Raw genomic sequence first — 25,825 nt, forward strand, 5'->3', positions numbered from 1 at the left:
GCAGTTAGCAGCCAGCAGAGACTTTTTGGTCCCCGGCCAAAAAAGAATCCAGTAGATAACATAGTGACGTGTCTTTTTTTACACTTTGGTTTTTATACAAATTAAGCAAACAAGATACAATGTGTTAATTAGTGCTGGTTATAAACACATATGTGTTACCTTTGGACACACGCCAGGCTGTGTAGTTTCATATTTACCGTACTCGTATGAGAGTGGGATCAATTTCCAAAAATGTCTCAAACTTTTAATTTTAAGGGAAAGCCGACTTAATGCTTCTCTAAACCAGTGGAGTGTGGACTAGTAGCTGGAGAGGTGCCAGTTTCACCTCCTGTGCACTGCCGAGGTGCCCTTGAGCAAGGCAACCTAACCCCAAGAAACTGCTCATGGGGCGCCGCTAACGTGGCAGCCCATCACTCCACCATCTCTCTCCATGTTTGCATGTCCACAAGCCCTGAATGTGCATGAGTGTGCAATTCAGCCTGTGTGTGTATAAAATATAATAAAATAAAATAAAATAAAGAGTGAAAAGAAGAATTTATCCAATAGAGGATTAATAAAGTAAATCTTCAATCTTAAATTAGAGGCTGTTGCCTTTCGAAGACCACTGGACAGAGGTCATAGTTTACCCACCTCTTTATTTACCACTATAAGCAGCTCTATAATCAGCGCTGTCAGCACTGAAAGGGCAAGTTACACCAACAGCGCTCTCTGGAACCTTATGTGAGGCAGGTGCATGCTCATTTGATGGGGTGCAGGATTTGGACAGCGACCAGTCAGATATTTCTTAGGTCTCTGAATCTGGCTTACATCCTGCCCTTTAGCCATTCTCAGTTAGCTCTGTGTGTAGGCCAAGAGGGCCGGTGCTGGAGATTGGAAACCAAATAGTAAAACGAGAGAAAGGAGCCATGCTTTCTTCAAAGGCTGAACACCATAAACATGATAAAAAAATCTACATTAATCGATAGAAGACTTTTAAAGCATCTTAGTCAGAGGTGCTAATGGCTGGTGTTAGTGGGGAGAGACGATGGTGTTGTATTTCATTCACTGTGGTCCCCATGTTCTTGACTGTGGGTTATTTTTATTATCGCCGCATGTTCGAGTGCCAGCACATTTGCATGAAGAAGGACATATCTAGTGCTCATAAATAGGAGAGCCACGAGTATCCGTCACTTCACTGGTGACAACCTGTTCTTCGCATTTCCATCAGTTTGTCACGCTACCGTAAAGGGACCCAGCACACAATTGGCCTTTTCTGTTAATCTGTTAAAGATGCAAGCCAATAGAAAAACAGAATTTAATGGAACAAACAAACTATAAAAAGGCCCTAAATCTGACGAGTATTGAAATCACATCATCAGCAAACTCTGCAGTGTTTTTCTTGGATGACAAGAACAATGCTGGCACTGTGGGATGTTTATTGTTCCTGCAGTAACTATTTTGGAGTCTGGGAAACAGTTCAAATCTGCAAGCATAAACACCTCATTGAGTTGACTATATACACTGTCACATTACATTTTTACCAATAGTGTTCACTTTGAAGGCAGATCAACATGCCACTACAGCACAGTGACAGCTACATTAACAGTCTGTGAAGTGCAGCCACATAAATGTCCATTAGGAACCACATAATTACTCAGCGGATTGATTTTGTCTTCTCATATGGAAATCAATTAACACTCCCATGGCTCAGTTTGTTGAGCCTGTTATTTAGAGTGGCAAATATTTATGAAGCTACGTTACATTAAGGTGATTTTTATGACATAGAAACATCATAAATCCTCATAAAAGAATGTTTGTTGAGAGAGAGAGAGAGAGAGAGAGAGAGAGAGAGAGAGAGAGAGAGAGAGAGTTGCACATTATTTTAATGTAGTTAATTACATAATATCGATATTGTATAAATAACAGTTAAAATCCATGTGATGGCTTTTGGAGTTACCCCAGCCAGTCTGTGTGAACTGACCAGAGTCAAGCAACAAGACATCTGGCCATGGATTTCAAAATAAAACTATTTGTGATTTAGGCTCTTCTTTTAATCTTATTATCGACCCACTTAAAGAGGATTTGTTGCCTAATGCTTAACATAAACTTTAACGTACAAGAGGAAAATTTAAAGCTTCAAAGGCTTTTTTTTTTTTCATCTCAAAAGGTAAATTCCGATTTACAGCTTTGGTGTGTCGGCCGGTGCAAACACATGCATGCCTTTATTTTTAAAAGACACTTCCGGCCTCAGTTGTGTCTAACTTGACGGAACCGCTGCACTGGACAGCTCTGCTTTTTTGCGTTGGCAGCCAGTCTGTACCAATCTGTTTCCACTGTTGCTGGGCACGGACGAGCACCGGGAAAGTCGGAAACGGAACGGGGGCCGGTAAGACAAAAGCGCTTTCCTATCTCCTTGTATTGGCACACGTGAGGAGGAGTGCTGTCTCTGCAAAAAGTTTTGATGTGGCTTTTAATTAATATTGATGCGATAGTTTCAGGTGCACAGGTTCGCTGGGTTCTGGAGGACTGGAGTGAATTCAACGTGCGGTTGTAAAGTTTTATTTCGCTCATCGCTTTCGTTGGTCTGCTCTCGATAAAGACTATGAATTTCGGAGGTTATGCGTAATTGCGCATTAGCAAGCACCAGACTTCTAATCCCTCTTCTCCACACTTCTCGTCCCGTAGGAAAATAAAATACTTTAAAGTATTTTAATGAGTGATGAGGAAAGATGGTATTAACTAAATGTTTTAATCAGATCAAATCAAACCACAAAATCTGCGACAACAGGAAAAAAATACAACCATGAAGCTGATTTGGGGATTTTTGTTTGTATAAACTGTATCCCACCAAAAATGATGTAATGATATCCTAATAGAACTATTCAAGTTAGTCATAAAGTCAGCTTCGTGTCGATATTGACAACAACTGCTTCACTCATGTACTCCGTCCTCCTCTGCACACAACCTTATGCCCCCATCCCGAATTAATAATCTTACTTTAATAATATTTTCCACTGAAAATTGTCAATAAATCCCCTCCTGGTGCACTGCAGCCTGTTGACGTTACATTATGTGTAAATATAGAAAATCTAATATTCACTTTACTTTAAAGGGAAATCAGTTTTCTTATTCAAACTTAAATGTTGAACATATTAATAAAAATTTATTCATTATATTAGACTTTGCAGTGTTTCTGTCCCCGTTTGATAACAAAGAAATAGTGTTCAGGAGATCATATCAAGTTAAGATATTCAGTATAGTTTATAGCTTTACATTGATGACCTTTGTGAAACACTGTGTAGCATGTAGGATGCTTTCATGATGAGCATTGATTTTACACACACACACACACACACACACACACACACACACACACACACACACTTCATCAGATATGGTCTAGCCGAACTGATGATGACAGATTTAACAGCCTTCTGCTCACTGAGGAATTTTTGAAGTTTGACATGTCTATTTAATCAGCACCAGCAGTGCCCTCATTAAAAAAAATAAACAAGTGTACACAGAGAGAAGGCTATGTTGGTGTACAGATGTTGAAATCAATCCGTCATTCTGAAGCGAGCGTGGTCATAGTGGAGCGTGTGAAACTGTCACTTGATTATATTGGATTCTCAACTGAACACCTCTTTTACTGCAATCTTGGTGCTCAGTAGTTGTTGTTACAAGAGGTCTGATAAATCAAGTGAAATATCACAGGGTTGATTTAGAGAAATTGACATAGTGCAGCTGCTGTGTACAGACTTTATTTATGGACAGCACCTTTTAGAGCTGGCTTCTCCTGCTGAATAGCCCTCCCTGATAAATGCTGCAATCGGTCTTGCTGTAATGATAAAGTGTGCAATAAGTTTCTCATGGTCATTTGTCTTTTATTGTTTTATTACTTTTTGCTAAAGGGATTTTGGCATTTGATATTTTGTTTAGTTAGACTAGAGAAGATAGAACAAGAGGATGGTTCATGATACAGGGCTTTTGGTTTCAGGAGTACAGTACAGTAATTACAGCTTGTGTGGACATGTGTTATATAAATTTAAAAGTGCAAATCCCACTTGGAAAACATTTGGCTTTCTGTCCGCAGTTTTTGGCTGTTACCTAAAACCACACTAGTTGGGTTTAGTCAGCTACATTGTTATGGTGAACAACAAATGAGAAGGTAAAATCTAAAGATTTAGATCCCTTGTTTGGGAGTATTATAGTCTCTCAGTGACAACACAGAGTAGTAGATTAACTGAAAACAAAATTTCTCCTAGAGAGCATGAAGTGCTTGAGTCTCGCTCTAATGTTACCTCACATGTGCACGGTGTGAAGTTACTGATGCTAATGTTTAAGTGCAAAACAAGTTCAACAAAGCTTACAAACTCATGTGTTAGCAGACTGCAGAGTTTTCACAACTCTTATTTTATCTTTGCATTCATCATTAGCAAGGACATAAATAGGAACCAGTTGCACAGTTGTAATGTTTGCAGCCACTAATTGGATTTACTGAGCACAAAAAGGTAATCTTGCACGTGTTTTGTCACCACATGGGGAAAACAGATACTTCACAAGTGTCTCCCTGCTTCCTTGCTAGAGCTGTGTGTGTCTCGCACTGCCATAGCCACAGAGACGTTTAAACTGTGACTTGAAACACAACGATCTGGATTTAAATCTTGGCAGGAGTGGTTAAATAGTTTCAATATGCACTTATTCTGCTATACATATTCATTTTAGTTATTCTATGAGGTGTCATTTTTCACAAATATTGACTGTTTTATCGTATATTAGTAGTGAGTTCCCTTAAGAATTGAAGGAGCAGTCTTAAGTCCAAGCTGGGCCAGCATGGCTCCCATATCAGGCGTCTTCCTCTTCTCCTGGGGTGATCACAGCAGCCGCCGTGGTGGGCTGGCTGGGTGGATCGTCTCAAGGACCAATGCTCTTTAATCCAAACCCCATGCTTCCTTTTCTGATGACTTTAGGCTGTTTAAATCATAGGTAATGCGTGTTTCAGCAATACAACCGAAAACTGATTAAAACAACAGAGGCTTGAAGGTGCTAGCCCTTTAAAAATCAAATCATTCAATTATTTAATCATTCTGTTATTTGTAAGGAGCTACCCGTTTGTATCTATGTTTACCAGATTTTGTCCCTCGTCCTGTACACTTATATTTTAACAAATTTACTGGAAATGGCCTTGTCTATTTTGTGGTACAAAGTGGCTCCAACAACAGCAGCCACAATTGTAAGTTATTTGTGTCAAATGAAGAACTGAGAGCAAATCCAATTTGTGTCAATCTGATTTTACATTTTCAACTTAATTAATTATCCAAATCAAATTCAGCAGAGAAACTTAAAAACATCTTTAAGTTGAACCAGCTTAAATGATTTACAGTGCAGTGGAGTTCAGCATCCCTGTTACAGCATGAATTATGACCCATGAGCCAGTGTTTAAGGTTTTTTTTTTTTTTTAAATACATTTAATTTCCTCACCGCACAGAAAACATATGGAAAAAAATCACAGTACAAACTGTGAGTGTTGCATGCCCTTACCCCCTGAGGAGATGTAGGTGGTATCTCTGTGTGTTGTGGGAATTTTGCTTAGCCTTTAATTGTTTCTTGCTGGCAGCGTTACAGAGCTGCAAAAGACAAACAGCCTGTCTGTCACTATGTGTTGTTAGAGGTGGATACTCCTGTTAACTTCCACTTCAGGAAGCCAGCTGTGAAACGTGCCTCGGCAAAATGCATTAAAGGTGGGTTTATGCTCCTTGTAGTGCTCAATGCTGAAGACTCTTTTCATTGCAGAGGGTCATTTGACAGAAAGCATTAATATTACATGTAGAAAGGGGGTCACTCTGGGGCTGCACTGCACAGTTTTTCTTCTCTGTGGAGAAGACGGTGTTTGAGTTTACCTCACATGAAGGGGGAAAACATTAACTCCATCCCCTACTTAGACAAGAATGTAAGTAGAATTGTGTTTAAAAAGAAAAAAAAGTGTAGAAAGAAAGAGGTATAAACAAAGAGAGAGAGAAAGCATAATTTGGGAAAAAGAAGCATCGACATCCCAGCATACATATCCTGATGGAGGTAAGTGTAAACTGTTTCCGACAGGCTGGGTGTGTAGTTTTTATAGAGTGTCTTTATAGATGTAACGCTGAGTGGTTTACAGTGACATCCTCATTATGACCAAAGTGCAGGGTGAAGCCGGCCTCTTGGTGTCTTGACAAGAGCTCTATTTCTTGACCTCAGGCCTCTGCCTTGCTTGGGCACCAAGCTCACTCACATAACATCATGTATGCACACAAATGAGTCTGTATCCTATGCACTTTGCGGTGCTTACTGCTGCTGTTGGTCAAGACTTTCTTGGTAAATATAGGCATGTGCAAGGCATCTTATTTGTGTGTTAGCAGAACAGTTTTTGTCTTTTTTTTTTTTTAAATGTAATTTTTAGGTTTTATTTCTGTCAGCACGTGCTCTTAAATTGCTGCCTCTTACCTTACAATTTTCTCTGTAACTTTGCTCATCTGCTGTTCAAGTTGGCCTCTCGCTATTTTGCTTTGACCTTCTTTTGATCCTCCTCCTTACTGCTGTTATCTATGGTATCATCACCTGCTGAGCCAAGGTGACCAGCCCGCTCACACAGAGCAACACGCACAGCTGGAGCCCGCAAGGCCCAAGAATGAATTTATACACTTTTGGATGTCTGTTGACCTCTCTTGTTCTCCCTCTCTCTCTTACTCTCTGTGTGACTGCTAGCCTTGATTTCATCCTGCGTGGAAAGCGACCAGAGTAGCAGAGTGACCTTCAGTTTGATTCTACGAAAAGTTTTGTGCTATAACTGTGACGTACTTGATGATTTGCTTTTCCCATTGCCAGTACAAACACACAGTTAATTCCCAATTAGCTGGGGAAAGCTCAGCACTGGAGGACATCACTGTCCTGTCATGGCCTGGCAGAGCAGCACTGTCCCATTCAAAGCTTCTGATGGTTGTTAATATGAAGTACACAAGACATTCATTTTAAATGTGCACAAGTTCACAATGATTTCTTAAAATGTTGTGCTATGTACTGATTTTTAAAGTCACTGCCAAAGCATTGAGTTATGTACACAAAATTGTATTTTGTTAAACAAGTGATTTGGAGTTGTGATTCTTTTAACCATCAAGCTTGATAAATTATGAATTCCCCTGCCACACTCCAGGGGTTGGGTAAAGAGTGACAGGGCAAGCTGTGCAGGGATTTTTGCATGACAGGTAAAATGAAAATCTCTATAAAAAGATATGAACACTGGCCCTTCTAGCTATACTGTCAATTCTTCCCTGAAGGAGCAACAGGGTGATGGTCCCCTTCCATCTCTGAGTTACCTCCGCTGGCCTGGGTTGGTACCCCATGTGAGGCTGGAGGTGACAGAGACAGGGTGGGGGTCACGGATTCTGACAGCTGCATGCAGCCTTCCTCAGGGCATGTAGACTGCCCTTTTCCCGTTGTGAAGCACTCTCCCTCCCAGCCTCCGCCACCCACCCACCGCCTAGCAGATTTGCATGCCCGACCCGGGGATAGACTCAGCAGAGGCTGCCTGCTCCTTAGTGGGAAGCTGGAGAAGTGACACTTCTGACCCTGGGGATGGTTTAGGTTTCACTTCCTCCTTGCTGTATTTCTGTGCAATCCGCCCTCCCATCCTCTCATGACCCCTTTTTACACCTCTGCCTCCCCGCTGAGCCCCGTGCCCAAACAGGAGGTGATCTGGCAGCAAGACGTTAGGGCAAAGGAGAAAAGGGAACGTCAGCTGGGAGGGGGAGTCAGGTCTTTCACCTAGCAGAGGGTAGCTCCGCTTCAGTGGTGCATTCAGCGTCGAGCTTCATTTGATCTCATTTTGATTCATTGTTATGAAATCATTATCCTCATTAACAGGAAGCACCAGAAGTCTGCCTCACTTGCCATGAGCCATAGATGCATACAAACTCACACATGCGTAATCACTTAGAACTGACAGTGGCCCCAGTGTTAGAGCCACATATTCATTTACAAAAACACATGCACACACACAGTGGTGCGTTTATGCTGCCGAGCTACTGGTGAATGACGGTGCTCTGGTGTTAAACACTGGCTCAGTGTGTTCGGCCAGGTAAACCAAACCAAACTCAACCACTCCGCACAACAACAACAAACTCTAAATAGACCACTTGTTTGGGTCCAACTGCACTCAGCAGGAAGGGTGGTGGTTATCATTTGATCAGAAACATGCTGTTGTAGATTGCTTTCATGAATATGCAGATATTTTTTGTGTGTGTGTGTGTGTAGGTATGGTTTGATGCATGGCTTTTTTTTTTCCAGCAACGCCCTCCTTCACATACAGTCATTCATTCATTTACACTGATTCACACCTGGTAGCTGCACAGCACAACCACAGTCTTTCAGTGGAGCTATGCTGGAGCTGTCGCAGGGTTAATTGCCTTGCTCAAGGGCATAACAGTCATCAATATTGACAGAAGGGAGAGTGTTACTAATTTGCTTTCTCTGTGTCAAGATTATTTATAGCCAAGAAGACTAGTTTCTCTGTCTTGATGGTGTGTGTTAAGCTCTTGTCACTTTCCGGGTTTTCCACTGCCAGGATTATGATGGCAACATTCATGTAGGTGATTCATGTGCTAAGTTTTGAAAGAGAGACACTTTTCAGAATCTTTAATGTGAAATCTCAAGCTGTGCTGCAGGGGAAAATAATAATCTCACTCATCACAGGCTGTCTTTTTGGTTGTTTGCTAAATCTGACTGAATTAAATGCATTAGTTTAAGTAAAGTATATTTGGCTGCCGGGGGATTATTCTGAGGCTAGATTTCAGAATCACCCTGCACTCTAAAAGCTTTTGAATGATATTGTGTGTTTTAGTACAATTTGGCCTTACTTTACTTTAGCTTTGGCCTACATATTATCCAGTATTTTTTCCTGTAGTGAAGAGCTACAGTAATTTAGTAGTGCTCTCCACAAGTCAGTTATGAGAAGAACTATCACTGAAGTTATTGCTTCCAAGGATTCTCGTCAATATCTAAGTAAGCTCCCGCCGTCTCCATTTCTACTCTCTGAAATAGAGCTTTGGTCTCACTGGATGTATATAGATATTGGAATATAAATAAACACTGGCCTACTGCATCATACATGTTTGAGCAGTGTTGATGGTTTCGTAGAAAATACCAATATCTGAAAAGATAATTTGTTCAACTGCGCAGGCGGAAGACATTTTGCTGTCACCGCTGTCACCCAAATGTGGAATAGTAGCAAACAATGAATATGTAACACCAGCAACCATCAGGTAAGACAGCCACCCCGTAGATATTTGGATCAGCTATGTGTCATCTGTTTTACATTCAGCTATGAGGGACTTGAGGTGAACCTGTAACTGTCTGTACCTGTGAGTCTCGTCTTTCCATCACACTAACAGTTTTGTTTCCAGAGTGCATTATTTATAAAGGTTGTTGAATTCAATCGTTTTTGGATGTAAGTGTGAAATGTTAGCGGCTCCAGTTCTCAAGTATTTTCTCTAAAACTACATGATTAACAAGTTAGGAGAGTTTGGTGTTTTGCAGAAGTGTGTCAGTAAAGTGGATGTGTGATTTTTCTCAACAGTCACACTTGTCTTGCACTTGACCTGAATCTTCTTGAAGTGAGCTCAGGGGAAGATGATCCCTAACAAATCTGTTACACAGCTTCTCCAACAGTTGTACCTTCAGAAAATTAATTTTGTCATGCAAAAGAAATTCAGAAATAATCTTATTAACTTGAGCATGACAACATTTTTTACACATTGCTTCCCCTAATCTAACTGCATACGTGTGTAAATGGGAGACAGTGCCTCTGTGTTTCTGTGGATTGTCTCTGTGCTTTTCAGCTTCCATTCATGCGCCCGTTCTTTGGGAGCAGCATCTGTTTTATCTCCTGCACAGCAAACAGCTCTTCTTCTGCCTCCCACAGCTCCAGATATCAGCTATCAGAGTCATTACAGCCCGCAGGAGGTACCAAAGCTTCCTCCATCCCCACCAAGCCACCAACCCCCCACCTCCATCTCTCATTGATCAGGCTGGAAAGACATCTAATCCATGCTGATCGCAGTAACCTCCACCGTCTGGAGGGCTGGATCTGAGGCACACACTCCTGTTTTACTGTGTCTCTTATTGAACCATGCAGGCTGTGAGGAAAGGACGCTGGATATTGATGGGTGTGGCTCAGGTCACCCCAGATAGCCTGATAGCGCTGGTGATGCAGGGAGATGGGTCTGTGATGCCACTATTGACGTAGCTGCTGACTCAGAATTGCTGATATCATTCAGCTTCTTTCATTCAGGTCTGCCATCTACTCACAATGAACTAGGGCTTAGCAAATCTATCGGTGGTGGCTTGGCCTTTGATTAAAAGTCAGATTATCACCCTCTTACCATATGTGGGCTAAGCAGCTCTAGGAAACTGTGCTTGTTTATTCTTTCCACTGTCTCAGCTCTGCTTTCACAGTTTTCTATGTGTATACTTTTTTCCCCTGCACTATCCTCCTCTCTTGCTCCTCTCTTTAATAGCTGAGGTGTTTTTCATTTCTGCGTTGCAGGAGTGTGTGGGTGATGTGCCTTTGCACTCTGCTTGGGGCCTCTTATCATCTGTGTCAAACTGGTGGGCTGAGAATGGGTGAAGAACGCAAGGCCAGCTCTCTACTCTTCAAGATCCCACATTAACTCCACTTCCTCCAGTTTAAAATCCCTCTTAGCCCTGCAGCAGCAGCCGAGACATCAGCTCTTAACTCACACGGCTGACGCACACATCGACTCACTGATCCACTAAATCACTTCTGTTAACTGCATTGATTCGCTGTGTCTCTCTCCATTTCTTACCTGCTTGGTGAGTCAGTGCTTCTACAGTACGTTCAGCCTATCCAGAGTTGACTGGCAAAGTTGAATAAGACTGCTTCTACCCGTGATTCATTGCACATTTCTCACAGTCAGATTTTAACTTTGTTAATTTCACCTTTTGTCTGCCAGTCTGAATTTTAAACAAAGCTATAGTGAATGAGGTAGCAAAAGCTGAACCCACAAAAAGCTCTACTTGTACTACATTAGTTAGCAGCTTGACTTTATCTCCCCCCAGCTCAGTTCAGGCCATCACAAACGCGTACTGGCCTGACAGAGCCTATAATTGAACCATATATTTTTTTTCTTTCAGTAAAGGGAAGGAGCATCTTTCAGTACTTTGCTCCTCGCAGCGTTTTTGCTGACAAAACAGTGGCTGCTGGGGTTGGGTTAACAATCGTAACGACACTGCTGTCAGGTAGGGGGCACAGCAAAAGATAAAGAGAGTGGAGGACTGGGTGCACCTACTCCCTGGAAGACCCACACATAGCTAACACTGAGTTTGTCAAGCCAAACCTTGGAGAGAGGACGGAAAGGAAGGTACAGATACTGACTTTGAAAGCCTTTTATGATAAAGCATGGTTGTTTCAGGGAGCTTTTTAGATAGTCTTTCTCTGCTTTGCACTAATAACTTCTGCTGTACTGTTGGACAATGCTTAATACTGCCACTCTATGTAAAAGGATGTATTTCTTTATGATAATGGACATGGTTTTAAAACTTTGAATCAGGCTGGCTTTGAACCGAAATTTCTCATAAAATGCTTTTGATTGTAAGTGTGTTGGAGATGTTTCACTCAAACTGTCTTGGTAAATGTTAATTAACTTTAAGAAGAATTCTTTTTTTTTTTTTTGCTTTCTGTGTAATATCTTTACACAAAGTTTATGTACTTTTTACTCGTAGTACAACTTTTCTCTTACTCTCTGCAGTTGACTGACTGGCATACAGAATACCAAACAAAGTGCAGAGGAACTTGAAGGGAGCTTTTTGTGTCTTAATTCTCCCAGTGGTATGAACAGGGTGGTACAGGATCTGCAGCCCTGTGACGCTTCAGTGACTCTGTTCTAAGAAACAGAGCAAGAATCAAAACAAGGCACTCCTCTTCAAAGCTGAATTGAACCACAAAAGTCTGTAGGAAATCAATAGCTTGATCGCTGTAGTGAAAGAGAACACACTCGCTTTGGGCTCTGCTAATGTTTTTTGATGGAAAACTTAGAGAGAAAACACAGGAGGGAACATCTGAACAAGAGAACCTGAGGGCTGCTGATAACCCCTCTTGCTCTCTTTTCTTTCTCTTACCCTCATATGTACAATAAATACACATAGACTCATGTGGGGCATCAACATAGCTGGCTTTTCATCCATTTAGCATACATTGATGTGAGGAAATAATTTGAGTCCCCGGTCGGTAAAAATGTCTTTGTTGATGTCAGAGGTTTCCTATGCAACATTGACAAATTACAGTGCTTGATTTAAGCCTTGCTCAGTGTTATTTCAGGGAACAGGGCCTGTTACAGGGCTGCTCCCTTACAAGTAGTCAGGGCTGATTACCATAAAAACTATTTATTATTATCCATAAAACCTCACACAAATATAATGCAATCTAAATCGGCTTGATCAATAAATGCAGACTGACAATAGAAGTAGAAGAAGAAAATGGCAAATCTAACAAATATATTAAATATTATCATGTTCGAAACTTTAAATTATTAGTTTGACATTTTGTGAAATGCATTTGTTTGCTTTTCTGGATTTCAGACTTAGATAAAAAAAACAATACCACTCTCATCTGTCTGTAAATATGAAGCTACAGCTAGCAGCTGGTTAGCTTAGCATAAAGATTGGGAGCAGGGGGAAGCAACCGGCCTGGCTCTTCCATCCTGGAATCTCCACATGGCTCCCAGCCATGGATAGTCCGTAAAAACCCAATTTTTACGCTCTGGTTTTTGTATCAATTAAGCAAACAAGATATAATGTTTTAGGTAATGAACATAAGAGCAGCTGGTTGACAGTTTTTGTTTCCTTTGGACAGAGCCAGGCTACCTGTTTCCCCCTGTTTCCAGTCTGTTTGCCAACCTAAGCTAACTGTCTGCTGAAGCTTCATATTTAGCAGAGAGAACCTGTAGGCTACTGTATGAGGGTAGTATCAATCATCCCATCTTATTCTCCTCCAGAAAGGGAATAAGCATATTTCCCCAAATCTAAAACTTTTGCTTTAACAAGCTGATGTTGTTCATGCATTTCTGGAGTACTTTGTTGTTGTTGTCTTTGTTTTGGTGATATTGTATTTTTGCATCACCAAACACTGCGAACAGTCTGAATCCAACTGTGACCCTTGTTGCATGTCATTCCCCCTCTTTATAGTGGCATGATGTGTGTGGACAGAGAAGACATTCATTCATTTTAATTAAATACAGTAAATGCCACATGAGGTGGGAAGCAGCATTGCAGTGCCATGTTGTAGCAGAGTTACATGTGCTTGTTTAATTATGTAATCTTGTTACATCCTCTTGAGAACATTTGCATAACTCCAGCTGATGTAAGCCCACAGTAGTTCACCCATTTATTTTGGCTACTTTTAAAAAAATACATTTGTATGGAAGCCTATCAAGTACTAGCTCAGATTTCAGTCCACACAAAAATTTTGCAGTTAACTTTCATTTCTTAGTTTTTTTTTAAATGAGCTGCTTTACAAACTGCTTTGACTTGGGTGGGGGAACTTTGTGGCTGTTGGCTCATGGTATTTTATTAATGATTTCTTGTTGTTCATTTAATGAGCTGAATTTCCACTGTTTTGTTTTCCTCTCTCTTCAGTGGTGCACTGTTGTAATAGCTCCGTTGGAAAGTGAACATTAAGTTCCAGCTGGCATAGTTTCCTTTTATCTTACGTTTCTTCATAATGTGTAGTTCTTTCTATTATTTTAGTAGTTTATATTTAGTTTTATTAAAGTTTATTAGGCTGGTTGCAACCGGATACATTCAGTTCACTGTTCACCAAAAACTATTTAATGTCTACAGAATAAAAAATGTCAGTACTATTACTTTTCTGATGCCAATTAGTTCTCGCTTTTAATTTTTCTTCTCCCTGAATCTTAGCAAGTAGACATTTTGACCATACAGGAAGGCCCAGCATTTCATGAGTTTGTTTAAAATCCTCTTGACAGCAGGATGAAAACATGTAGCGAGTACAAAGAATTTGTGTAATATTCTTAACACTGTGCTCAGTCATTGCCTCTGCTGGATCTCGACAGCCTGCCCACTTCACAGCCTATATCAAGGTACTCCTCCTTCACTGTAAACTTTTCTGTGGCACATGAACACACAGGCCTCCTCGGGCCTGGGCTCACATCTAACCCCAAAAGCACACAGTGAAAGTTGCTTCAGGGAGACTGACCCCTCACAAAGTATGGGAAGCACAGAGAGCTGCCCTGTTCCCCCTCTGGCCCGGGACACAGGGGCACACTGGAGCCTTCAGAGAGATGGAGGCAGAAGGACAGGATTGGCGGGAAGAACATACATTGGAGCTCTGTATTTCTGTATTTAACTTCCTCCTCCACCTCCCTCTGGCACAGCCCTCTCTCTGCTCCATCCCGTTTCCCTCCTGTCCACACATGTGCCTTTGAGACACCTAGTCAGAATTGTGTCTGATTTTGGAGGGTGTTATACCTCCTGTTTTCTTGCCTGTTTTTCTAGTCTGCTCTGTGATTTCCAAAGCCCAAAAGCTCCAGTCAAGTTGATCCAACTTCCTCGGTACCAGTAAGCCCAAATCTTCCTTAAGAGTGAGGACATACAGAGCTTTATATCAGAAAGAGTGAGTGAGAAGCGAGAGGAAACCTGTGTTTCAAAGAGAGGAGTAATGGGCCCTGAGGGCACTTCTCAGCTCCCCTGTAAGCCTGGTAGCTCTTGCTTTTCTACATGCCTAGAGAGGTATTACATAAATGACAGCATATCCTCGATGGCCACTTTTTGTTATGCTAAAAGCCTTCTCCCAGGTTGGTGTTTATGTTAATGACTTTAGTCAGGGTTTTGAAGTGCCTGGATGATGAGCAGCTAGCCTAGAAACGAAGGAGTGGCTCTGACCTTGGCCCACTTCAGGGAAACGCTCTGGTTTCTGACTAATAGAGTATGCCCTATTCTTTCTCCCACAACATGCACTCAAAATAGCTCTGGCATGCCCCATTAAGCAGCATTTTAATTGTTAACACGGCATACTCTGTCCTTGGCACACATTAACTACTTCATTTAAATGTCAATCCCAATTAAAGAAGGGCAGAGGAGACAATTGTTTTAACCACGAGCAAGCGTTGCTCTGCAACCACAATTGCCATTATCGGCTTTTAAGGGAGTTAGAGTGCAACCTCAAACTGTTTTTCGGTTCTCACCTGATGACTGACAGATCACTTAGGGGAACAGTGTAGAGTAACAAAGAGGAATTCCACTGTTTACTACTCATGGGGAGTACTTGGTCTGTAAAACAGTTGTATAATGTCTTCTGGGGCTCTGGAGGGGTTTTGTCAAGTCAAGAGAAAATAACTGTATGGGTTATCTCAGCTGGGGATTGAAGACATTTTAACAGAAAGCCTATGTTACAAACTGGGTTAACAGAGTTCTAAAATCATGGGCATTACCGGGCTGGGCTGGGTTATGCTCGAATAGAACTAGTTGTGCAATGTTTTTGCCAACCATGTCAGAGGGCATTCAAAGCTGGTGAGACGAGGTGAAAATCTGTCTATCGTGGAAAGGGGTGAGATGTGATAATTGTTTAAATATGGGGTTAATGGCGCACCTACTTCCGCACCTCCGTCATTGTGTGGTTTGTTTCGGACACGGTGCCCCTACTGCCGACATCGGAAAACTGTGGGGTTCGGGGGTCTCCCAAGCCATACTAGAGTCTGAAAGTTTAAAACATCCCAGCAGTGCCTGCATCAGTTTTGACCCTTGTGTCTCTTCATCTCTGTCTCTTTTGATTAACACAGTTTATGTAACTACCATGATGCATTGCTGGAGTACTCTTTTTAAGAGAAACCAGGCTAAATGTGATCTGGTGCATATCACGATGTAGGCCTTCAGTTTTCAGACCTAGGCTGCTGCAGTGCTTAGCTTTTCGAAAGGAGTTACTTATATTTGTCATAATGTCAGTGACAAAGCAGAAGCCTGTGACCAATGTTTGTTTCCTAGTGTGTACAGTTCCTCCCTTCCTTCCTCTAACTGTCGCCTAAGGCCTCACCCTCAGTGAAAACTTCCATAGTTGGCATCCCCCTGTTTCAATCCTGCCCCCCCACCCCCAGCCTGTAGCCTGCTCAGCTGTGCTGGGACACAAGCCCCATTTCCCCTGGAGACCAATAATGCTAGCATTAGGTTCTTGCACAGAGTGGTGCCAGCCCAGGGGCCTGGCATGCAATCGTCCACTGCTGCAAACAGAAGTACACGTACACTGAATCCATTCCCAGCACCACAGTACCAGATGGATGGCAAACAGGGATGCTCCCAGGTCCAAATCACCTCCTGCATCTGGGTGATAGAGTCCCACAGCAGTGAGGGGGGGGCAGGCAGGCAGGGATTGGGACCTTTTGCATCTGCTTTTCCTGTTTTGTTTTAGCAGGCCCATTAGCTGCAGTCTAAATTTTGAATTGTCTCCACATTCACTTGTCTCAGAGAGCGCTTGTTTTGCTTTGTTGCTTTTGGCGCATATTTTTCTGTGAGGGTCTAGCTGCTTGTTATGCACCAACTGATAATGGGTAATGCATCGGTGGCTGCCTGCCTAATGATTTAGATAGGTAGAGGTGCTCGTATTGGCAAGCAAGTGTAGTGTTGTCATGGGGATGATGTGTGGGCCTATCCTCCTCTACTGGAGTGAACCAGTGAACGGTGCTTGACTGCCCACCACCAAAAGGCGCAAAAAAAAATAAAAAAATACCACACATGCTTGCACACACAAGTACATATGTGGAAGTACTAACATTGCAGTACTAGCAGAGTGGGTGAATCAGTGAGCTCTCTAGTGTCTCATAAAGGAGGAGGAGGAAAAGAAGGAAGAGGAGCTGGAGGTGGAGGAAGGGTTGTCGAGGTTGATCTAGTCACATAGTGCGAACAACAATGAATCACAGTGGTACCTCGGTTTTAATCAACACGCTTAGGCTACAAATGACTCACTCATGGAAACGTGCATCATTTGCATTACTGGTTGTTTGCTATTTTAATGCTAATGTGTTCTCCAGTACCCACCAGCCTACTTGAACACACTTCATCATTCAGTCTTTCTTTTTATAGCATCTCTTTCTCTATCTGTCTATCTCTTGCTCTGTCAACCCCTCCACGCACCCACCTATTCCTCCCCTGTCCCACAGCTCCCATTTCTGTCTGCTGCCATGCTCCCATGTCTCCCATTAGGGAAGGAAATGAGGCGAGGTACTGATGCAAATATCTTGGACCCCTTGCTGCTCCCTGACTCATCACCCAGAGACAGAAACAAGGATGGAAGGGGAGGGAAGGGAGAGAGTAAGAGGTGGAGGGGCACAGCAATTAGACAGAAAACAGATCTATACAAAGCATGCAGTTGATTGGTACACAATGAAAAAATGGGGAAAAGTGGGTGCTGCTATGTGAAGGGAGAGTTTATTATCATACAGAAAGCTTTCTCTGGAAAAGAAGAACAACAAAGAGAGCATAAACCACAGAACACTCTGCATTATTTCTCTCTTTCACTCTCAATCCTTCTTTTTTTGTGGTCTGCCTGTCCTATCATTCAGCCTGCAGTGCTATTTCAGCAGTTCTGGGGGGTCATTCCTTTTCTCCTGCCTCCTGCCTCGCCTATCTCCAGCTCATTTGATTGTTTTGTAGATTATATTGTAAGGTGCTCAGCAATGCAAGCGTGCCTGTTGAAAGCACAGTTTGCTATTCATCAGTATCTTACACTGTTGGATTGCTGTGTGCTTTCATGGCCAGAGAGGGTCTGAAATTAAATGAATTCAGAGTATTAACATTGTATGGCTGTGTGTGTGTGTGTATGTGTGTGTGCACTTGAAAAATATATCCGTTTCTTTGCCATTCCTGTTGGAGACAGACTAGGTGATAGGGAAGAAAAAAAGGTGTAATGAATTAAGTAAAAGTGTGAAAAAACAAAATGTCTTTAATGTCACAATTGTCACAAAGCTGGCAGCCTACACATACTCAGTAATGTGCTGTCATCCTCCGTCGCACCAACCAGCTGTAGGTGGAACACCATTCAGCACATTTATTGTGTGATTATCAGAAGCTGCTGTTGCTACATTATTCAGTCAGGATGTGAAAACTTAAATTATTATTATTTTTCTTGGTGTGATTATGGAAATGAGGGAGAGTATTGCTGTGTCACATTCAGAATAGTAATGTAAAGAGAAGTACAAGATTTCAGTTGACACAAATATATGTCATGGCATTTTCATTACAGCGAACTAAACCATATAAAAAATGGCAGATACATTTATGTTTTTTCTTTTATTTCAGTGATTTGTCAGGATGCTAGAGATTAATACATTTTTAATAAAAATAAAATAAAATTGTTTAAATAAAAACAAAACCACCCACAGTTGTCGAAAGCACTGGAACTGAAAGCGAAAATTATCATTAAAAATTATTAGTTGGACAAAAGTGAATATCAAAAATGATTACCAAACCAAAGTAGTGTTCAGATTTTGCAGGGTGACGTCATGGTTTAACTTTGACCTTCATAATTAGTGGTCAGTTCACCTACATTTTTACAGTTTTCCATGTTCTCCATCTTGGTTTAGTGAGTTAGTATGCTAACACTTGCTAAGTATTACTTAACACAAACTTAGGCTGATGAGAATATCTTTGTTTTGTAGGTATTTGGTCATAAATAGAAGTATTAAATAAACTGAAATGTATACCAGATGGCAGTTTTAACGTTAATGGATCACCAAAGTTATTACAATCTATTCTGAGGGAGAAGTCAGCGAGTGTTCATGGCAACAAATATTTGTAGATGCTGGATGAAGAAGATGTAGAGATATTTCACAAAATAAGATGGTTATAGCTGCTAGTGGTGCCAGATGAAATGCCAGGGCATCACCAAAGTCTGTAAACTTAATCCATGAATATATGCATATAACGTCATCCAAACTTCAATCCATCCAGTAGCTGCTGAGATCTTTCAGTGTGGACCAAATGGTGGACCGAACGATTGACAAAGAGTCCGGCATTGCCATCCCTAGAGCCATCACAAAAAAATAAGACTGAGGTTGTAAAGATAACTGGAATCTTCCTTCATGTTTTGTTGTTCTGTCAATAAAAAGACAATGCACCACCATGTGAAGACATTTGTCCCAGCTGGGTGGCTGGCTCACAAAGCTGGACCGTGCCCCCAGCATGACAGTTTTGCTCTAATGGCATGGGGTGCCCAATGATTTGAAGAGAGCACAGTGGAATCCTAATGAGTGTAATGATTATCTCAGTGGCCAGCTGAGCCATTTGCGCAGTTGGACTCTGGCTTTGCTGGATCTCCTGCACCATTCATGCTGTTTGACAAGCTATATATGAACAGAGAGGGGAACATTTTTCTTTGTCCTTAAAGGGAAAATATGTATCATCCAAACAAGAGCTGAAGCGTCTATTGCTGCAGTGCCTCCTGGGAGCCCAACCTGTCTGTGTGTGCGTGTCTGTGTGTCTGTGTGTGTCTGTCTGTGTGGTTACCCATACTGTGTAGACGGCAACACACTTTATCTCAAGTGTCAGCTCCAGCCATGTTGCTGCCTAGTCATACATTTCCTGTCTAGCTCTCTCTCTGTTTAGCACTTCTAATATTAGTCAGATCTAATTGCTGTGTTGAGTGCTAACTAAAAAGCTAATTAGGCCAGTGATTTCTGGTTAAAGAGGAGGAGGAAAGTGAACAGAGAGTTTCTATTACAGTAACAGGGTCCCCACCCTGTACTCCCACCCACACCCTGACAGTGCTGTCTTTGACCTCTTATTTATTCCTTCTTCCAGAAATATCACAGGACAAGCATTTTTTCCCGCAACAATCTATTGGATTAGTTGTTTGATCTATTTTTGCACCTGCACCACATCGAAATGTTGGCTCAGGAAGTACCAGATTGGGCCTGCTAAAACTGCACTTCAGCAATTTGGTAATAATTCACTGGAGGAAATGGTTGCTCTATCCAGAGAGAATTGTGGAGGAATGTTTTCCACCACAGCGTATACCATAAATGTAGTCAGATTTAAACTTCTCTCTGAAATAGCTTTTCGCTGATACAATGTGATACAGTCTCCATTTCAAAGACATGCTCTGAATCTGCATGGACAGTGTGCACAGTAAATAGAGTGTAGTCCAGGTAAATATCACTGAGGTGCTTGAGGACTAATTAGGTGTCACTGCCAACATCTATAATATGTATAATATGTATATATGCATGTATAAGATGACGTGTCAAACCTTTATTCACTCAAACCCTCACAATGAAACTGGTGCAAAAATCCTGTATTTTAATCTACTGCTTTTTAAAGGAATCTTGTTAAAATCCTTTCTGCCTTGAGGTTTTACACTCTTTTTTTTCATTTCAGCATTCCCCCTGCTTCCTCTGCCTGTGTGAGTACGGGCAGTATGGACAAATTAAGACCCTAGCTTATTAAACAAGTGAGCCTTTAAATTACAACAGACTGGCCTTGCATGCATGGGTGACTGTCAGAGCCCTCTCCCCTCCACCTCCAGCGCAAAAACAAACACAACAGGGAGGGGCTGCGCCTCACTGTCCCTTATGTTATGTCCATTCTCGGAGAGAGTGACCTGAACACCAATGTGTTTTAGGGTGCTGCAAGGGTGATGTAACATAATGCCGATGTACTTCGTGCCCATGTTTGTGTGTGCCTGTATTTGTGGGTTTGTATAACGTGTTTCACAAAGCGGAAAGTAATGCGCCTTCCTTCACGCGGGGGAAAGTAGTTTCTGTCTGGCTTGATTGGGTTTGAATTCTGACAAATGTAGAAGCCTGGCTTTTAAGTTGCTGATTGCTGTTGATGTTCGACACTTATTATGTCTTGGTGAAAATTGTGTTGCCTGATAAAAATCGTTTTATCTTGAACAGCAGGCTCAGAGGATGTAGCTTTGTCTGTAGAGTTTGGTTTGTTCTGACTACTGCATGGTTTAATGTAGTAACTGTTGTTGTTTGTGTGATGTTAGTCTATATTTTGCCTTTATATATCCTTATCCTCCCTGTCATCAGAATTAATTTGCCACTGTTTTTGTGTATTTGTATGAAAGTGTGAATGTGGTAATTCCCACTGTTAAAGCCCAGTGGATCTAAACACATGAGTGAGACATGTGCAGGGTGTTTGAAGAAAAGCCAATTAAGCTACAGCTAGAAGTAATTCAGGAAAATGTTCAAGATTTGTGGAAGCGTTCTGACTCCCTTCGGATCGGTAACCACTGCTATAGGTGGGTTTTATAGTACTTTCTTTTGTCAGTCAAGCGTGGGTTGATTCGGTGGAGTGTTTCTGCCTAATTTGAAAAGGAGCAGGGGGCTCATGAGGAAATTAGTGTGGGAGGAGAAGAACAAGCTCTCAGGTCCGCCCTGAGCCCTCCCAGGGGTGGAGACAAGCAGTGTCAGGATGTTTGGGTATCTTACAGCTCTGACACTGGGTCCTCTTTTGACATTGTATGTTCTGCCCTATACAAAAGAGAGGTGCCACCTGCTATCAAAATCCTCAAAATTAAAAAAAATAATAATTATTATTTTTTTAACAACTAGTGCAAATTATACGCTATGGGAAATTACAGTAGTTTCCAAGGCCTGCAATCTTCAATGCACAACAAACACTTATTGTCAGTTCGTCCCCATAACATTTGTTCATCTGCCTACGACATCCATATGAAACTACTATAAAAAAGTGTTTGTCAGTGTTCTGAACAACCACAGTTGAATTTTAATTGGCAGTTTGGTAACCCAGTAAGCACTGGTTTGCTAATTTGCAGGTGAATGGACGTCTACAAATCAAGGTTAAAACTGTGCTTGAAAAGTGGGGTTGAAAAGTGTTTAAAATGTGGTTGAGAAGTATAGTATCGAGACACTGACATTGAAATCGTGTAGCTTAAAGGTAAAACAAAATCCCCCAAATTTAAACCTACACACCTGTCTGAAAATGTCCCTTTCCATGCCTACTGGGAATGTCTTTTTCTGAATGTAACAACCCCAAATGTGTAGTATAAACACCTTTATTACTACCCTTCAGGTCAGATGGATCCATGTTATGTTTTTAACACACTGCTGCCTTTCATAGCACCCCAAACTGTTGCCTCCCATTTTCCTACCCTTAGACCTTCAGCTATAACTTTATAACCCTGTGACCCCTCAACACAAATTAGACTGACTCATTCTGATGTGACATCACTATTATTTGTTTACTTAAGGACAAGAAATGTCAAACACCCCGCCCACTGCTACACTTCACATCCTCCCTTTATGCCTCTTCTGTTCAAGACCAGTCTTCAGTTATATCAGCTCTTTAGCCTGTGGTGTGTGTGACGCAGCGAGCTGCTCTCATCACTGTTAAGGAAGAAAAATATAATGTGAGAGAGCATTGAATGTGCCAGCAAACCATCCCAATAAGGTTGTGTGTCTGACACGTGTGTGACTCAGACATGTTGTCAGTGGCCTTGCTTGCTTGAAATGCTTGTTTTGATCTGAGTTGCTGTGTATTTAAAAGGTTTGGTCCATATTCTGTGTATCGAAGGGATCAAATGTTGTTTTGTGACTTTTGAAATACCAGTCATGTTGTTTGCTGTTAATATGACAAAAGTTTCTGGCTGATGACACAAAATCTCAGACTTTGAATTAAACTGAAAGAAATTATTCAAGTTTGCCATTTTGAACCCAGTGTGGGAACTGCAGGCATCACCACTAACAATGAAAACTACTATATAGACAGGTAATTAAACATACATGTAAATATGAATAGTATCAATGTTGTGATTATGATGATTATGTTTTGATTCTATGAACATTTCAAGGATTATAACTTTAATGAAGCACATAGATTCTTTTGTCATTGAACAGCTGAGGGGTCATGATGCTGTGTTTCAATGGAGGCCCTATGCCGGTTTTACATGGCTATTTCAGTTTTGAAAGGTTGATACATATGCTAAAACTCAGCATTGATTGTTCTAACGTTGGATTAAAACCCACAGTGGACGGACCTTAAAGCATAAAAACCCAAACATTTGTTGTTGTTAAGTATTCATTATAGCATTTACTACACCCCATCTTTCAGACACATTCATGTCTAAATGCTAACGTCTGTCATGCTTGTCACGTTGTTACAGTTAGTGCCTCTCCAGATTACTGCCATAACAGAACCAATTGCCTTTTGACCTTTTTTATTGTTGCCATCTTCTTATGTGAAGGGACCATTAGCTGACTGGGGTCATGCAGCCCCAGCTGATGCCTTTAGCCTCCATACTGAACATGAAAAGTAAGCAGAACCCAAAGAGATATATTGGAGTAGGCTCTGCCTGGGAAGCTGTAACCAATTTCCCAGAAAGTCTTTCTCATCTTGTATGAAAGATAATCACTGGCTCGAGTATGTGTGTGTATATATAGAGACCATTCATATAATAAAACCAGCAAAACAGCTTCCTAAAATACAGTCAGGCTCATCCAGGAATGTCAGCAGGCTCACAGAGTCTGACGTTATACTTCGATTTCAGATTCTGCCACATTCTCAGACAGTAATAACTATGAAAATGATTAGAGTGACGTACTCCTTTTTTAATCCCTTGTGTCTGCGACTGCGTGGTGTGTGTGTGTGTGTGTGTGTGTGTGTGTGTGTGTGTGTGTGTGTGTGTGTGTGTGTGAGTGAGTGAGTGTGAGTGTAAACTAAAACCAGAATAATCCACCAGAAAATGCTTAGCTGCAGGGCTGTGGTGTGGAGGAGTTGAGCATCCATGAGGCGCAGATGTCGTCGGGATGTAGGTGGGACATAGAAAAGTATCTTAAATAACGGAGAAGTATTTTGCTTATGATTTAGTCTGTTGAGAAATATATATGAAACCAATGGAGCACAGGAAGAGTAGTTGTAGCCAAGGCAAGAATTAATGGGGATAAACAATAAACAATGGAAATAATCCATGTAATGAAAACAGATTCTCTGGGATTAGATGCTTGAACTAAAATCATGAGTAAACATCTATTATTGCAGCCAAAATTATGACAAAAACTAATCCACTTTGATTTACACCTGTGTGTGTGTGTGTGTGTGTGTGTGTGTGTGTGTGTGTGTGTGTGTGTGTGTGTGTGTGTGTGTGTGTGTGTGTGTCACACTGTTTGTTTCGGATCAGCATCCCTCCACACTGATGGCCCAGTCAGTACAGCAGGTGCCCTCCCCATTGACTGGCATGTTAATCAGGTGGGATTAGGCCTCAAGTGAATACAAATGTGATGGAAAATGGTTTGAATTACATGCTAAGCCTCCACTGGCCTGTAATCCACCGCCCTTCTCTTGGAAGAGTCATCCATGGGCTTGTGTGTGTGTGTGTGTGTGTGTGTGTGTGTGTGTGTGTGTGTGTGTGATTTTACATTCACGAGCAAGCATGTGCCTTAAAGCAAACCTCACACACCCTCACACACATTAACCAAAGTTTAATCACGTACACTCCTTCGCAAACAAATCCATCCCCATCAAAGTTGTTGCCTTCGGAGTGACTTCATCTGCTTATTCGGCCTCTCCTGATCAGACACATTTGTTAACAAGAACGGTAATGTAGCTGATGTGTTGAGGGATGGATGGAGGGAGTGAGAAAAGAAGGAAAAGATGGAGATGGTCTGGCGGGCTCGAGGTATCCCCTTGGTGTTTTCTGAGCGACATCTAATCAACGTGTTTGTCCTCCCTGAGCCACAGACGGCCTGGATGAAGATGAAAAGCAATAGATCAGTATCTCAAGGGCAGTTTACCCCCACACCCATCACACATTAAACAGCGCACTGACTTTGGGACAGTTGTTTTTCCCCTTTTCCTGTCACTCAGTTTTCATGCCACCTCTTAACCCTCTCTAACACAGCATAGTTTAAAAATCCCTCCGACCCTTCCCCCCACCTTTGTTGCTTATTGCCTCTCTGCCAGGTGGTCGAGGTTACATTATCATCATGATTAACAGATGGTAAATAATCTGCACAGAGAGGACTGGAATCCCTTCAGTGGACGGGGGAAAGGTGAAATGTTTCAGACGCGGCCCAGTTCGAGAATAGGGTTGGTGCCTGGAAGGGGTGAGTAAGGAAAGTGAATCAGTAGTGCCGTTTCCAGTGGGTCAGGGGGACGGGACAGTTACATAGATGAATGAGAGATTATTATACAGACAGAATCTTTTGGGAGCAAAGGAGGATGATCATGGACAGTGACCTGTACAAAGAGGGCGGGAGGCAGAAATCTTAGTGACGGATATGTCTGAAATGTAACTGCATGCCAATTTGACAATACACATTGTTTTGTAATGTGGGAGGACTGACCCTTTTTAATAAGAATTTTGTCTAACTATAGAGATATGAAACAGGGAGTTACTGGAAAAGAGCAACTGTGCACTGATGACTTTCATTGAATAAATAAAGGTCTAAAAGATTTATTTTCACAAGCCCAGATACTGATCTCTCCACAGTGTTTCCTGTGTGTGTGTGTGCTGTTCACCCTAGAGATGCATCAAGGCAGATATATGAGCACAAAGAGACCTGATTCTCACACACACACACACACACACACACACACACACACACACACACACACACACAGATGCCTCATGAATAGATAGTAGGGTCATTTGAAATAAGTGTTGTCCATGCGACAAGCGGAGTGACTGTCCTCTGTGGAGGAGAGGGGTAATTCTCTTTCATGCATCATTAGTTCTCCTCATCTCCTTGTGTGTGTGTGTGTGTGTGTGCGTGTGTGTGTGTGTGTGTGTGTGTGTGTGTGTGTGTGTGTGTGTGTGTGTTAA

The 25,825-nt window shown here is 41.7% G+C and overlaps 1 protein-coding gene across 1 annotated transcript in view; it reads left to right on the plus strand.

Moving 5' to 3' along the window:
* Positions 1-2,294: 2,294 nt before the first annotated feature.
* The window catches only part of znf385c (zinc finger protein 385C), a 128,488-nt gene continuing 104,957 nt past the window's right edge, over positions 2,295-25,825 (plus strand). Inside the window, exon 1 of the mRNA XM_051387380.1 lies at positions 2,295-2,365. The gene's annotated coding sequence lies outside the window, so the exon portion shown is untranslated. The remainder of the gene's footprint in view (positions 2,366-25,825) is intronic.

The sequence above is a fragment of the Dicentrarchus labrax genome, unplaced genomic scaffold (genome assembly GCF_905237075.1).
Source record: "Dicentrarchus labrax unplaced genomic scaffold, dlabrax2021, whole genome shotgun sequence".
Classification (NCBI taxonomy): domain Eukaryota; kingdom Metazoa; phylum Chordata; class Actinopteri; family Moronidae; genus Dicentrarchus; species Dicentrarchus labrax.